Source organism: Narcine bancroftii, chromosome 2 (assembly GCF_036971445.1).
Source record: "Narcine bancroftii isolate sNarBan1 chromosome 2, sNarBan1.hap1, whole genome shotgun sequence".
NCBI lineage: Eukaryota > Metazoa > Chordata > Chondrichthyes > Torpediniformes > Narcinidae > Narcine > Narcine bancroftii.
Window position 1 is genome coordinate 212527683 of NC_091470.1, and position 12438 is coordinate 212540120.

The following is a 12438-nucleotide window of genomic DNA, read 5'->3' on the forward strand; positions in this document are numbered from 1 at the left end:
CGTTACTTCCTACATTCTATTATCTACCCTTATCCTATTCATACTGGCTTTATTTATTACACATATATCCATACTAGCTTTCTTCATCTCTCATATTTTCATATTAGTTTTACTCATCTCTCACAAGGACAAAGAGCTTCAGTTATGAACGGAGAGAGGAACATGGGTTTGTTCTGACAGCAAAGAAGATTCAGGTTCATTCACAGAAGTGGTACAATTAGCACAACAACTTTACAGCGCCAGTGATCAAGACCAAGATTTGATTCCCGCGCTGTCTGAGGAGTTTGTATGTTCTCCCATGTCTGCGTGGGTTTTCCCCAGGGGACTCTGGTTTCTTCCCACTGATTGAAACGTACCGGGAGTAGGTTAATAGGGTGTAAATTGGACTGCTTGGGCTCGTGGGCTGAAATGGCCTGTTACCGTGTTGTATATTTAAATTTAATATGTAAAAGTACTGGAAAAACTCAGCAGATCTTGCAGCATCCAAAGATATATAACCAATGTTTCCAGGCCTGATCCTTTCATCAAGGTAGGAGCAAATAGCAGATGCCTAAATATAAAGGTGCAGGGAGGAAGGGAGAAGGGGCAGGCAGAGCAGTGCATGCCCACAGGCAAGTGACCATAGGTGGACATGGATAAGAGGGCAGGAGAGAAAAGCTGGGAATTGATCTGGGGAGTGGTGGCTCTGTGAACACAGACCTGAATGTTGGAAGGGGGGGGGTGGGGAGAGTGGCGAACAGAAACTGGACAAGTCAACCTTAATTCCATCAGGTTGGAGGATGGCCAGATGGAATATGAGGATCATGTTCCTCCAGTTTGCAGGTGGTCTTTGTCTGGCTGTGGACTGAGGTCATGGGGTGGGTTATTGAACTGGGTTGCCTCTGAGAGATTGCACTATGGTGGTGGAAAGTGTGAAAGGGCTCAACAAAGAGGGTTGGAGGTAGTGCAGTGTCTGGGAAGAATTGGTTTCATGTGGCAGTGAGCTGATCATCGGAACTAATGCACTCAGCACACTTAGTGTCAGGGTTAGTGCTGATGGCCCTGGTTCCAAACTGCTGCTCCCAGTAGATTCTCCCCATGTTTCCAGCTGCTACAGTTTCCTCCCACATTCCAAGGTTTAGTGGGTCAATTGGTAACCTGGTGTGTTTGGGCAGCATGTGCTCGTGTGTCTGCTATTGTGCTCTATCTAAATTTAAATTTTATATTTAGACTTACAGCTATTTCGGCCCATGAGTCTGTGCTGTCCAATTTACACCCCATTAAACCCCACCCCCGGTATGTTTCTGAACAGTGGGAGGAAATTAAAGTCCTTGGGGAAAACCCACACAGACATGGGGAGAACATACAAACTCCTTACACACAGCGTGGGATTCAACCCCCAGTCTTGATCATGGGCGCTGTAAAGGAATTGTGCTAATTACTGCTCCAACTGTGTTGCCCCTTTGTCCAAAAATAAAGAAGATTACAAGCACGAGGAAGATGAGGGAAATCTACTTTACACAACAGGTTGCTGGAAGCCTCAGTAAACAGCCAGAGGACTTGAATATAACACTTGAAAAGAAGGATTTGGATAAATAGTTTTAAGTTCCGGTTTTAGCCTATTTATCAACGTCCTCCGGTCCTCGGTGCAAAACATGCAGACACACAATCAGACATAACACATACAGACAAGCAACACATATGCAGGAAAATATGTCACTTGAGTCTGGAAGGAGAGAATCTGGAGACTCCAACTGGAGTCTTCCTCCCCCCCACTGACGTGATCTACCGGGATCGTTGTCTGTTGAGGCACGCAAAATCATTGAGGACCCCTTCCACCCTGCACAGAGCATCTTCCAACTGCTCCCATCGGGGAAGAGATACAAGAGTGTCAGAGCTAGCACCACCAGGCTGAGGAACAGCTTGTTTCTGTTTCAAGTCAAGTCAGGATTATTGTCATCTGATTCCACAAGTACAACCTGATGAAGCAGCGTTCTCTAGTCCTCGGTGCAAAACATGCAGACAGAACCACATAATAAAGCACTTAGAGACAAACAATACATATACAGGGTAAGTATTCATATCTACAAATAAACAAATAAATATAGTTTCACCAATACGAGAGCTCCAGATGGTCAGTGTGAACAGATCCTTTGGTCGTTCAGCATTCTCACTGCCCGTGGGAACAGAACTTTTGGGATAACAGACGTTTGGAAATTATTTTGTTAACCTAGTGAAGGTTAATGAATTTTACCTTATTGTTCCAGGTAGTTGTATGTTTGTGTAAAAAGTATTTAATGCCTGGGATGATCTCTGGGTGGGAGAATGGAGGTGAACATTTTTTAGAGCACCAATACTGTGCTGGTAATAGATTGCACGGTTCTTTTTTTTTTAATTTAATTTTTTTTTTCACACTATGAACCATATCAACCAAAATATGTACAAATGTTTCTCATTAAATTTACACAGTGGTCTTTTCTCCCCTTTTTTTCTCCCTTTCCCTCCCTCCCCTCTACCCACCCCCCTCCAAAACCCATAAATATTCAACATTTACAATACAATATTTTCACACCAAAGGAAAATAAACAAGAAAAATGCGTCATCTATTTATTTCACACTGAATCTAGTCATTTTGTCTTCTTATCATTTTCATTCTCATTTTATGGAGATGGAGGTTATAGGCGAGCTCTCTCTGATATGTTCCATGTATGGTTTCCAAATTTGTTCAAACAATGTGACTTTATTTTTTAAATTATATGTTATTTTTTCCAGTGGAATACATTTATTCATTTCCATGTACCATTGCTGTATTCTCATTCTCTCTGTCATTTTTCAAGTTGACGTTATACATTTTTTTGCTATCGCTAAGGCAATCATAATTAATTTTTTTTGCACTTTATCCAATTTGAGGCCTAATTCTCTACTACTTATGTTATTTAAAAGAAACATCTCTGGTTTTTTTGGTAAGTTATCTTTTGTAATTTTATTTAGTATCTGATTTAATTCTTCCCAAAACGTATTTACTTTCATACGTGCCCAAGTTGCATGTAGTGTTGTTCCCATTTCCTCCTTACAGCGAAAACATCTATCTGATAATGTTGAATCCCATTTTTTTAATTTTTGAGGAGTAATATATACCCTGTGTAACCAATTATTTTGTATCATGCATAACCTTGTGTTTATTGTATTCTTCATAGTTCCAGAACATAACTTTTCCCATAATTTCATTTTTTATCTTTATGTTTAGATCTTTTTCCCACTTCTGCTTAGGTTTATAGTTTATTTCATTTTCCTTCTCTTGCAGCTTAATGTACATGTTGGTTATAAATCTTTTGATTATCATTGTGTCTGTAATCACGTATTCAAAGCTGCTTCCTTCAGGTAATCTCAAGCTGCTTCCCAATTTATCCTTTAAATAAGCTTTCAATTGATGATATGCAAACATTGCACCATGAGTTATTCCATATTTGTGCTTCAACTGTTCAAATGTTAACAAATGATTTCCAAAAAAAACAATTTTCTATTCTTTTGATTCCTTTTCTCCCCCATTCTCTAAAGGAAAGGTTGTCTATTGTAAAAGGGATTAGCGGATTTTGCGTCAATAGTAATTTTGGTATTTAATAATTCATTTTTTTCCTTTCTAAGTGGATCTTCTTCCATGTATTAAGTAAATGATGCAGTACTGGTGAGTTTTTATATTGTACCAGCTTTTCATCCCACTTATAAAGTTCCAGTACCTTTTCCCCTATTTTTTCTAGTTCTATCTTAGTCCAGTCTGGTTTTTACCTTGTCTGATAAAAATTGTGCAGCTCTATAATAATTTATAAAATTTGGTAACTGCAAACCACCTTGATTATACCTCTCTGCTAAATTATTTAATGCTACCCTTGGATTCCTCCCTTTCCACAAGAATTTCCTTATTATTCTCTTTAGTTCCTTAAAGAGTTTTTCTGTTAAAGGAATTGGTAACTTTTGAAATAAGTATTGTATCCTTGGGAACATGTTCATTTTAATCCAGTTTACCCTCCCTATCAATGTTAGTGATAATTATTTCCAATGTTCTAAGTCTTCTTGCAATTTCTTTTAGTGACTGATAATTTAGTTTGTACAAGTGGGTTAAGTTATTATCTAACCTGATCCCTAGGTATCGGATTGCTTGTATTTGCCATTTAAATGGTGATTCTTTTAAAAATTCTGTATAGTCTGCATTACTCATTGGCATCACTTCACTTTTATTTGTGTTGATCTTGTACCCTGATATTTCTCCATATTCCTTCAATTTCTTATGTAATTCTTTTACTGATACCTCTGGTTCTGTTAGGTATACTATGATGTAATCTGCAAATAAGATGATTTTATACTCCTCCTTTATTTTTATTCCTTTTATTTTATTTTCTATTCTTATCAGTTCTGCCAAAGGTTCTATTGCTACGGCGAACAATGAGGGGGATAAGTGGACATCCCTGTCTAGTTGACCTACTTAATTTTAAAGTGATTTGATACATATCCATTTACTATTACCTTTGCCAATGGTCCATTATACAATTCGTTAATCCAATTTATATATTTTTCTGGTAGATTGAACTTCTGTAATATTTTAAATAAGTAATTCCACTCTACTCTGTCAAAGGGTTTTTCTGCATCTAGAGCAAAAGCCACTGTTGGTTTCTTATTTTCTTGAACTGCGTGCATTAGATTAATAAGTTTGCAGACATTGTCCGCTGTTTGTCTTTTCTTAATAAATCCAGTTTGATCTTGTTTTACTATTTTAGGTACACGATCAGCCAATCTGTTTCGTAATAATTTTGCTATCATCTTATAGTCTGAGGTAAGTAGAAATATTGGTCTATATGATGCTGGTGTTAATGGATCCTTCCCCATCTTTGGCATTACTGTAATTATTGCTGTCTTACATGAATCTGGCAAGTTTTATGTTTCTTCTGTCTGGTTCATTACTTCCAGGAGAGGAGGAATTAATAACTCTTTAAATGTTTTATAAAATTCTATTGGAAATCCATCCTCTCCTGGTGTTTTATTGTTCGGCAACTTTTTAAATATATCCTATACTTCCTCTCTTTCAAATGGTTTTATTAGTTTGTTTTGTTCCTCATCTTGCAATTTCAGCAGTTCAATTTTAGCCAAAAATTCCTCTATTTTATCATATTTCCCCTCGTTCTCAGTTTGATACAATTGTTCATAAAATTCATTTAAATTTTCATTAATCTCTTTTGGATTATATGTAATTTGTTTGTCCTTTTTTCTTGATGCCAGTTTCATTCTTTTAGCTTGTTCTGTTTTAAATTGCCAGGCTAATATTTTATGTGTTTTTCTCCCAGTTCATAATACTTTTGCTTTGTTTTCATTATGTTCTTCTCCACCTTATACGTTTGTAATGTTTCGTATTTAATTTTTTTGTCCACCAAGTCTCTCCTTTTCGTTATATCATCCCTTTTTACTAATTCCTTTTCTGTACTTACTATCTCTCTTTCCAACTGTTCTATTTCCCAATTGTAATCCTTTTTCATCTTCGTCATATAATTTATTATCTGCCCTCTAATGAAGGCTTTCATTGCATCCCATAATATAAATTTGTCTTTCACTGAACCTGTATTTATTTCAAACTATGTTTTAATTTGGAGTTCAATAAACTCCCTAAATTCCTGTATTTTAAGTAGCATGGAGTTTAACTTCCATCTATATGTTCTTGGTGGGATGTTCTCCAGTTCTATTGCTGATAGTAGTCTAGCTTTATACTCAGTTTTCCTAACTCTCCCTTGAATATGGGCCGACAACAAAAACATATCAATCCTTGAGTATGTTTTGTGCCTATTTAAATAATATGAAAATTCCTTCTCTCTGAGGTGTTGCATCCTCCATATGTTTCATTTCCTGCATTGATTTAACCATAAATATGGCTACTTTATACTTTTTACTTGTCTTTTGTCCAATATTGTCTTTTATCCAATATTGGGTCCAAATTAAGGTTAAAATCCTCTCCTATCAATATAATTCCTTGTGTGTCTGCAATCTTCAAAAAAATATCCTGCATAAACTTTTGATCCTCCCCGTTAGGCGCATATATATTGAGCAAATTCCAAAATTCTGATTATATCTTTATCATTGCATACCTCCCTGCTGGATCTATTATTTCCTCCTTTATTTTGATTGGTACATTTTTGTTAACTAGTATGGCTATACCTCTAGCTTTTGAATTATAGGATGCTGCCATTACGTGTCCTACACAGTCTCTCTTAAGTTTGTTATGTTCCACTTCAGTTAGATGCGTTTCCTGCACAAATGCTACATCTTTTTTCCTTCTTCAATAAATTTAGTAGCCTCTTCCTTTTAATTTGGTTATGATTTACATTAATGTTTATAGTCATATAGTTCAACATGGCCATCTTATATCTTGCATGCACCTTTTTTCCATCTCTTCACCAACTCCATCCCCTTTTCCCCATTTTCATCTCTTATTACACTTAATGTATGACAACACATTTAAGACTTAAAGTCTGTATAGTCTGTCCCCCAGTTCCCACATCCACTAATACCTTAACCCCAAAAGTCTGCCCCCTCTCTGAGTTGCCCCATATCCCTTGCTGGGCAACCATTTGGATTGCAATCTTGTTTGCAGTGTCAACTGATTTTGCAATGATGGTTATTCCCCCTCTACCCAGCCCTCTCCAGAAAACATTTTTTTTAATCACATATAACAAAGCTCTCTCTCTTCTTTGTTTTCCCCCTTACTCTCTTCCTTCCCTTCTCTTTTCCCTCTTTAGTTCTTTACATATACATTGTTTTTACATCTTTATATATACTTTATCACCATTCTTCATTCTTGTTACATCTCTTCATCTCTTCTCCTGTCCTGCAAACATTCTGCGAATTCTTGCGCTTTCTTTGGATCTGAGAACAGTCTGTTTTGCTCCCCGGGTATAAATATTTTAAGCACGCCTGGATGTCTTAAAATGAATTTGTAACCTTTTTTCCATAAAATCGATTATGCTGCATTAAACTCCTTCCTCCTCTTTAAGAGTTCAAAACTTATGTCTGGGCAAAAAAAAAATTTTGACCCTTGTATTCCAATGGTTTATTATTTTCTCTAACTTTATTCCTTGTTCGTTCCAGTATATTTTCTCTTGTCGTGTATCTCAAAAATTTTACTAAGATGGATCTTGGTTTTTGATGTGCCTGTGGTTTCGGAGCTAGTGCTCTGTGACCCCTTTCTATTTCCATTTCTTCCTATATTTCTGTCGTTCCCAGGACCTTTGGGATCCATCCTTTCATAAATTCCTTCATGTCTGTGCCTTCTTCACCCTCCTTCAGGCCATCTATTTTTATGTTGTTTCGCCTACTATAATTTTCCAACATATCAATTTTCTGAGATAACAACTCTTGTGTCTCTTTAATTTTTTGTCACTTTCTTCCAATTTTTCTCTTAAGTCGTTTACTTCCATTTCTAAAGCCGTTTCCCGCTCTTCCACACTCTCTACTCTTTTCCCTATTTCTGTCATGACCCGTTCTAACCTTTACATTTTATCTTCTGTTTTTTTCATTTTCCTTTTAATTACATTAAACTCTAATGACAACCATTCTTTTCGTGATCTCATTTGTTCTTCAAAAAAGACTTTATCTATATTCTGTTCTTCGGTTTTACCTTTTATTTCTCTGTGAAGATCTTGGTCTTCTTCCTCTTCTCCTGTGTCTGTATCTGTGTTTGTGTCTTCTTTTCTTCTTTGTGACTGTGTCTCTTCTGTTTTTCCTGATGAGCTATTTGTATCTCTTTGTTTGGCCTCTTCTTGCTGGGCCTCTTTCTGGTCCTGCCCTCCTGGGCTGCTGGTCTGTTATGCTTCCTGACATTGATCTTCTTGTCAGTCATCCCTCCATCTATCTCCCATGTCTGCTTCATCACTCCCTCTTCTGCTGCCTTCCTCGTCCTCCAGCTGAGCACCCTGGTGTTGGGTGTCCCTCAGCTGTTCGCTCTGTGACAGCCCGCTCCTCTGCTGAGCCCCCCTCCTGCTGGTGTCCTCTTTCTCCTTTGATTGCACAATTTGCATGCACAATTCCTTGTGCATGCGCAGTTACGCACTTTTGTTTGGCTCCAAGAACCATTTTTATAGTGCACCGGCTGGTGGGTCGCGACTCCGCAGGGCAGGCACTGACCTCGAGGGTCGGGTGCTCCTTGCCACCACAGTGTCCTGTTCCTTCATGCAGGTAGGCCTTCTTCTTTCTTCACCGGTGACTTTTCTACTTTTTTTACAGTTGTTTTTACTTTCTCCTTCTTGGAAGCCATCTTCTTTTTCTTCTCTGTATCTTTATCTTCTATTTCTTATATTTTATTTTTGTTATGCTTTGCTTTTTCCTAACTTTTTTTCCTATTTTCCTGGAGAGGGCTGGTTTTCCCGACCGGCCATCACTCCATCAAGTGACTCCTAGATTGCACGGTTCTTGAATGAAGACCGATCACCCTCAATCTCCATTGTGTTTGTAATTTAATCTGGTTTAATGTATGCGCTCCTAAAACTGTTCCAACCTTTGCGAGCCATGAAGCAAGTGTGAAACAAGATCACTGCTTGCATAAACCCAGATCAAGGAAGTAGGAATGGCTCAAACACAATAATGGCAAATCCCCTTCCATGTTCTAAATTGTGAAGCTCACACAAAAGTGTCAATCTGGATATTGAAAATGTAATAGAAATTGCAGAAGTGAAATTTTGATCTGCATTTTGGATTTTTGGGGGTTTTCCATTTATTATGTTTTTTAAATATTTTGGTTTTATTCACTCTACAGTTCTAGGGTGAATTTTCTCTGAGGTTCCTCTTCCCAGTCAGGGCTTTGGCAGCAGTCCCATTTGATAGCAGAGATGTGCTTTCTGCAAATTTCTGGTGGTGTGTTTATCCACCAATTCCAGCACTTAATACAGATTTGGCCACAGTTCACAAGCACTATATGATGAGTCAATATAAGGACTTCTTTGTGAAGATCAACAACCTGAACATCAAATCTTTCATTTTCAGATAACTCTTTCCCTCTATATTCCCCTTCTATACCTCTCTCTTCCTGTCTCTTTCTTTGTCTCTTTATCCCTCTCTCTCATTCTCTACCTCTCTTTCTTTCTCTCCCACTGTCTCTTCCTCTCTTTCTCTCCCCTCTCTCTGTCTCTTCCCTCCCTCTCTCTCTCCCTCTCCCATTCTCTCTCTACTGTATCTCTTCCTGTCACTCTCTTACTCTTCCTCTCTCTCCCAGTCTCTCTCTCCTTATTTCTCATTCCCCTTTTTGTCCCTTCCCTCTTTCTCTCCCCATCTCCCCTTCTCTCTTCTGTATCTCTCTCATCTCCCCTATTCCCCCCATTTTAGTTCCTTTATCTATTCTCCTAACCCCCCCTGCCCCACCCACGGCCCACACCCTTTCCCCACCTGCTTCTGTATGCCCTTCATTTCTGCCTCAATGGTTACCATTATTACTGTCCATATTAATCATAGTCTGGCAATTGTAGTTCTTGTAATCAAATGTCACCCCCATACAATGGTTTCATCAATATCCTACCTTCCTTATCTGACTCCATTCATCTCTTTCTTCCTTGTTTGCTTCCACCGATCCTGGCCTCTGTCTCCCATATGCACCCTCCACCTCCTATTATCCCTCACTGTCTCCTTGATGCACCCATCACTCACTGGCCCTAGTCTTGCCCTAGTCATCTTTATACCAGCTATATTCCTTCCTTTCTGCCACAGACACCGATCCTCCTGCTGGGTTCCTCCATTAGTTGTGCGCTTTGCACCTCTACCTTACGCTCACCTCTACATTGAACAGATGTATTTACTGCAGTGATTAAATTCCAACAGAAACACACCACCAATGCACTTTAAAAGGTTGTGAGTGAAAGAAGAGTCTGCCCACACCGACAATAACATTTACCCACTCCCATACAAACACACACTTACCCACAACCACACTAATATCCACCCACACACATACACACACACACCAACATCAACACTAACATCCACCTACACCCACATTAACATCCACCCAAACCCATACACACACCCACACTAAAATCCAACTACATCCATACACACAAACCAACCCTAACATGCACCGACAAACACACTAACATATACCCACAACAATACACACACACACACATATCCACCAACACGCACATTAACATTCACCCACTCCCATACACACACACCAAATTACACCCACTCTAACATCCACCAACACCCATAAACACACACACCTATCCACACTCACACACACCCATACTTCTATCCACCCACACCCACACTAATACAAAACCACACCTGCACTAATATACACACACCCATACTACTATCCACCCACACCCACACTAATACAAAACCACACCTGCACTAATATACACACACACCCAAACTAATATCTAGCCACACCCACACTAAAAATTACCCACTCCCATACACACACATCAACCCACACCCACACTAAAAATTACCCACTCCCATTCACACACATCAACCCACACCCACACTTACATACACCCATTCCATACATACACACATCCACCCACACCCACACTAATATCCACACACACCCACATTCACAAACATCCAGCCACACCCACACTAATATACATCCACATCCACACTAATATCCACCTACACTAACACCCACTCACACCCACACTATCATCAAACCACACCCATACACAAACACCAACTTTAACATGCAACCAAACCCATACTAACATATACCCACACCATCACGCATACTAACATTCACCCACTCCCATACAAAACACACCTATCCACACTAACATCCACCCACACCCATACACACACACACCCACTCACACACTAACATCAAACCAGGCCCACACTAACATCCACCTGCAACCATGCACACACACACACACACATACACCCACACTAACATCCACCCAACCCCAAAAAAATCCATCCACACTTGCACTAATATGAACCAACACCTACATCCAAACTAACATCCAGCCACACTAATATCCACCCACACCCACAATAATATCCACCAACAACCTCACTAATATCCACTCACACCCACAAACAAATATCCACCCAGACCCACATTAATATCCACCCACACCCACACTAACATCACCCACTCCCATAAAAACACCCACCCACACTAACATCAATCCACACTTGCACTAATATACACATACACCCATACACACACCCACATTGACCTCCATCCACACACGTACACAACACTCACACCCACACCAAATTAAATTTCACCCACATACACACAAACACACTAACATCTACCCACACCTACACTAACATTTATCCACAGCCATACACACACACAAAGTCTAACATGAACCCACACCCACACTAACATATACACACATCAATACAAACAAACAAATGCACATCCACCCACACTCATACTAATATTCACCCACTCCCATACACACACACCCACCATCACATGAACATCAACCCAGATCCACACTAACATCCACCCACCCCCATTCACACAAACCCACCCACACTAATATCCACCCACACCCACATTAACCTCACTAACATCCACCCACTGCCATACATACACATTCCCACACATACCAACACTAATATCCACTCACACCCACACAAACATCCAACCACACCCATATACACACCAACTCTAACATGCACCAACAACAACACTAACATATACCCACACCACTACGCACACACCCACACGTATACTAACATCCACCCACACCCAAACATACCCACCCACGCACTAACATCCACCCAGACCCACACTAACATACTCCCACACCCATACACACACACACCCACCCACACTAACATCCACCCACACTAATATCCACCCAAACCCACTCTAATATAAACCCACACCGCACTAATATACACCCACACCCAAACTAACATCTAGCAACACACACTAACATTCACCCATCCCATACACACACACACAGCCACCCACACCCACATTTATATCCACCAACACCCATATTAACATTCACACACACGCACACTAACATTCACATACACACACACCCAAATCCACATCCACCCACACCATTACACACACACACCCACCCACCCACACCCACACTAACATCCAGCAACACCCACATTAATATCCACCCACACACACACAGACAGACACAAACACCCACACTAACATCTACCCGCACCTATACACTCACACACCCACGCTAACATCCACCCACACTCACACACACACACCCACACCCTCTTGGTGTGGGTATATGTTAGTATGGATATAAATGTGGATGTGGGTGGCTGTGTGTGTGTGTATGGGTGTTGGGTTTTTCCTCGTTTGTCTTTTGTCAGTGAGGTGGGCTCTGCGGTCTTCTTCAAAGGAGGTTGCTGCCCGCCGAACTGAGACGCCAAGATGCACGGTTTGAGGCGATATAAGCCCACTGGCGGTGGTTAATGTGGCAGGCACCAAGA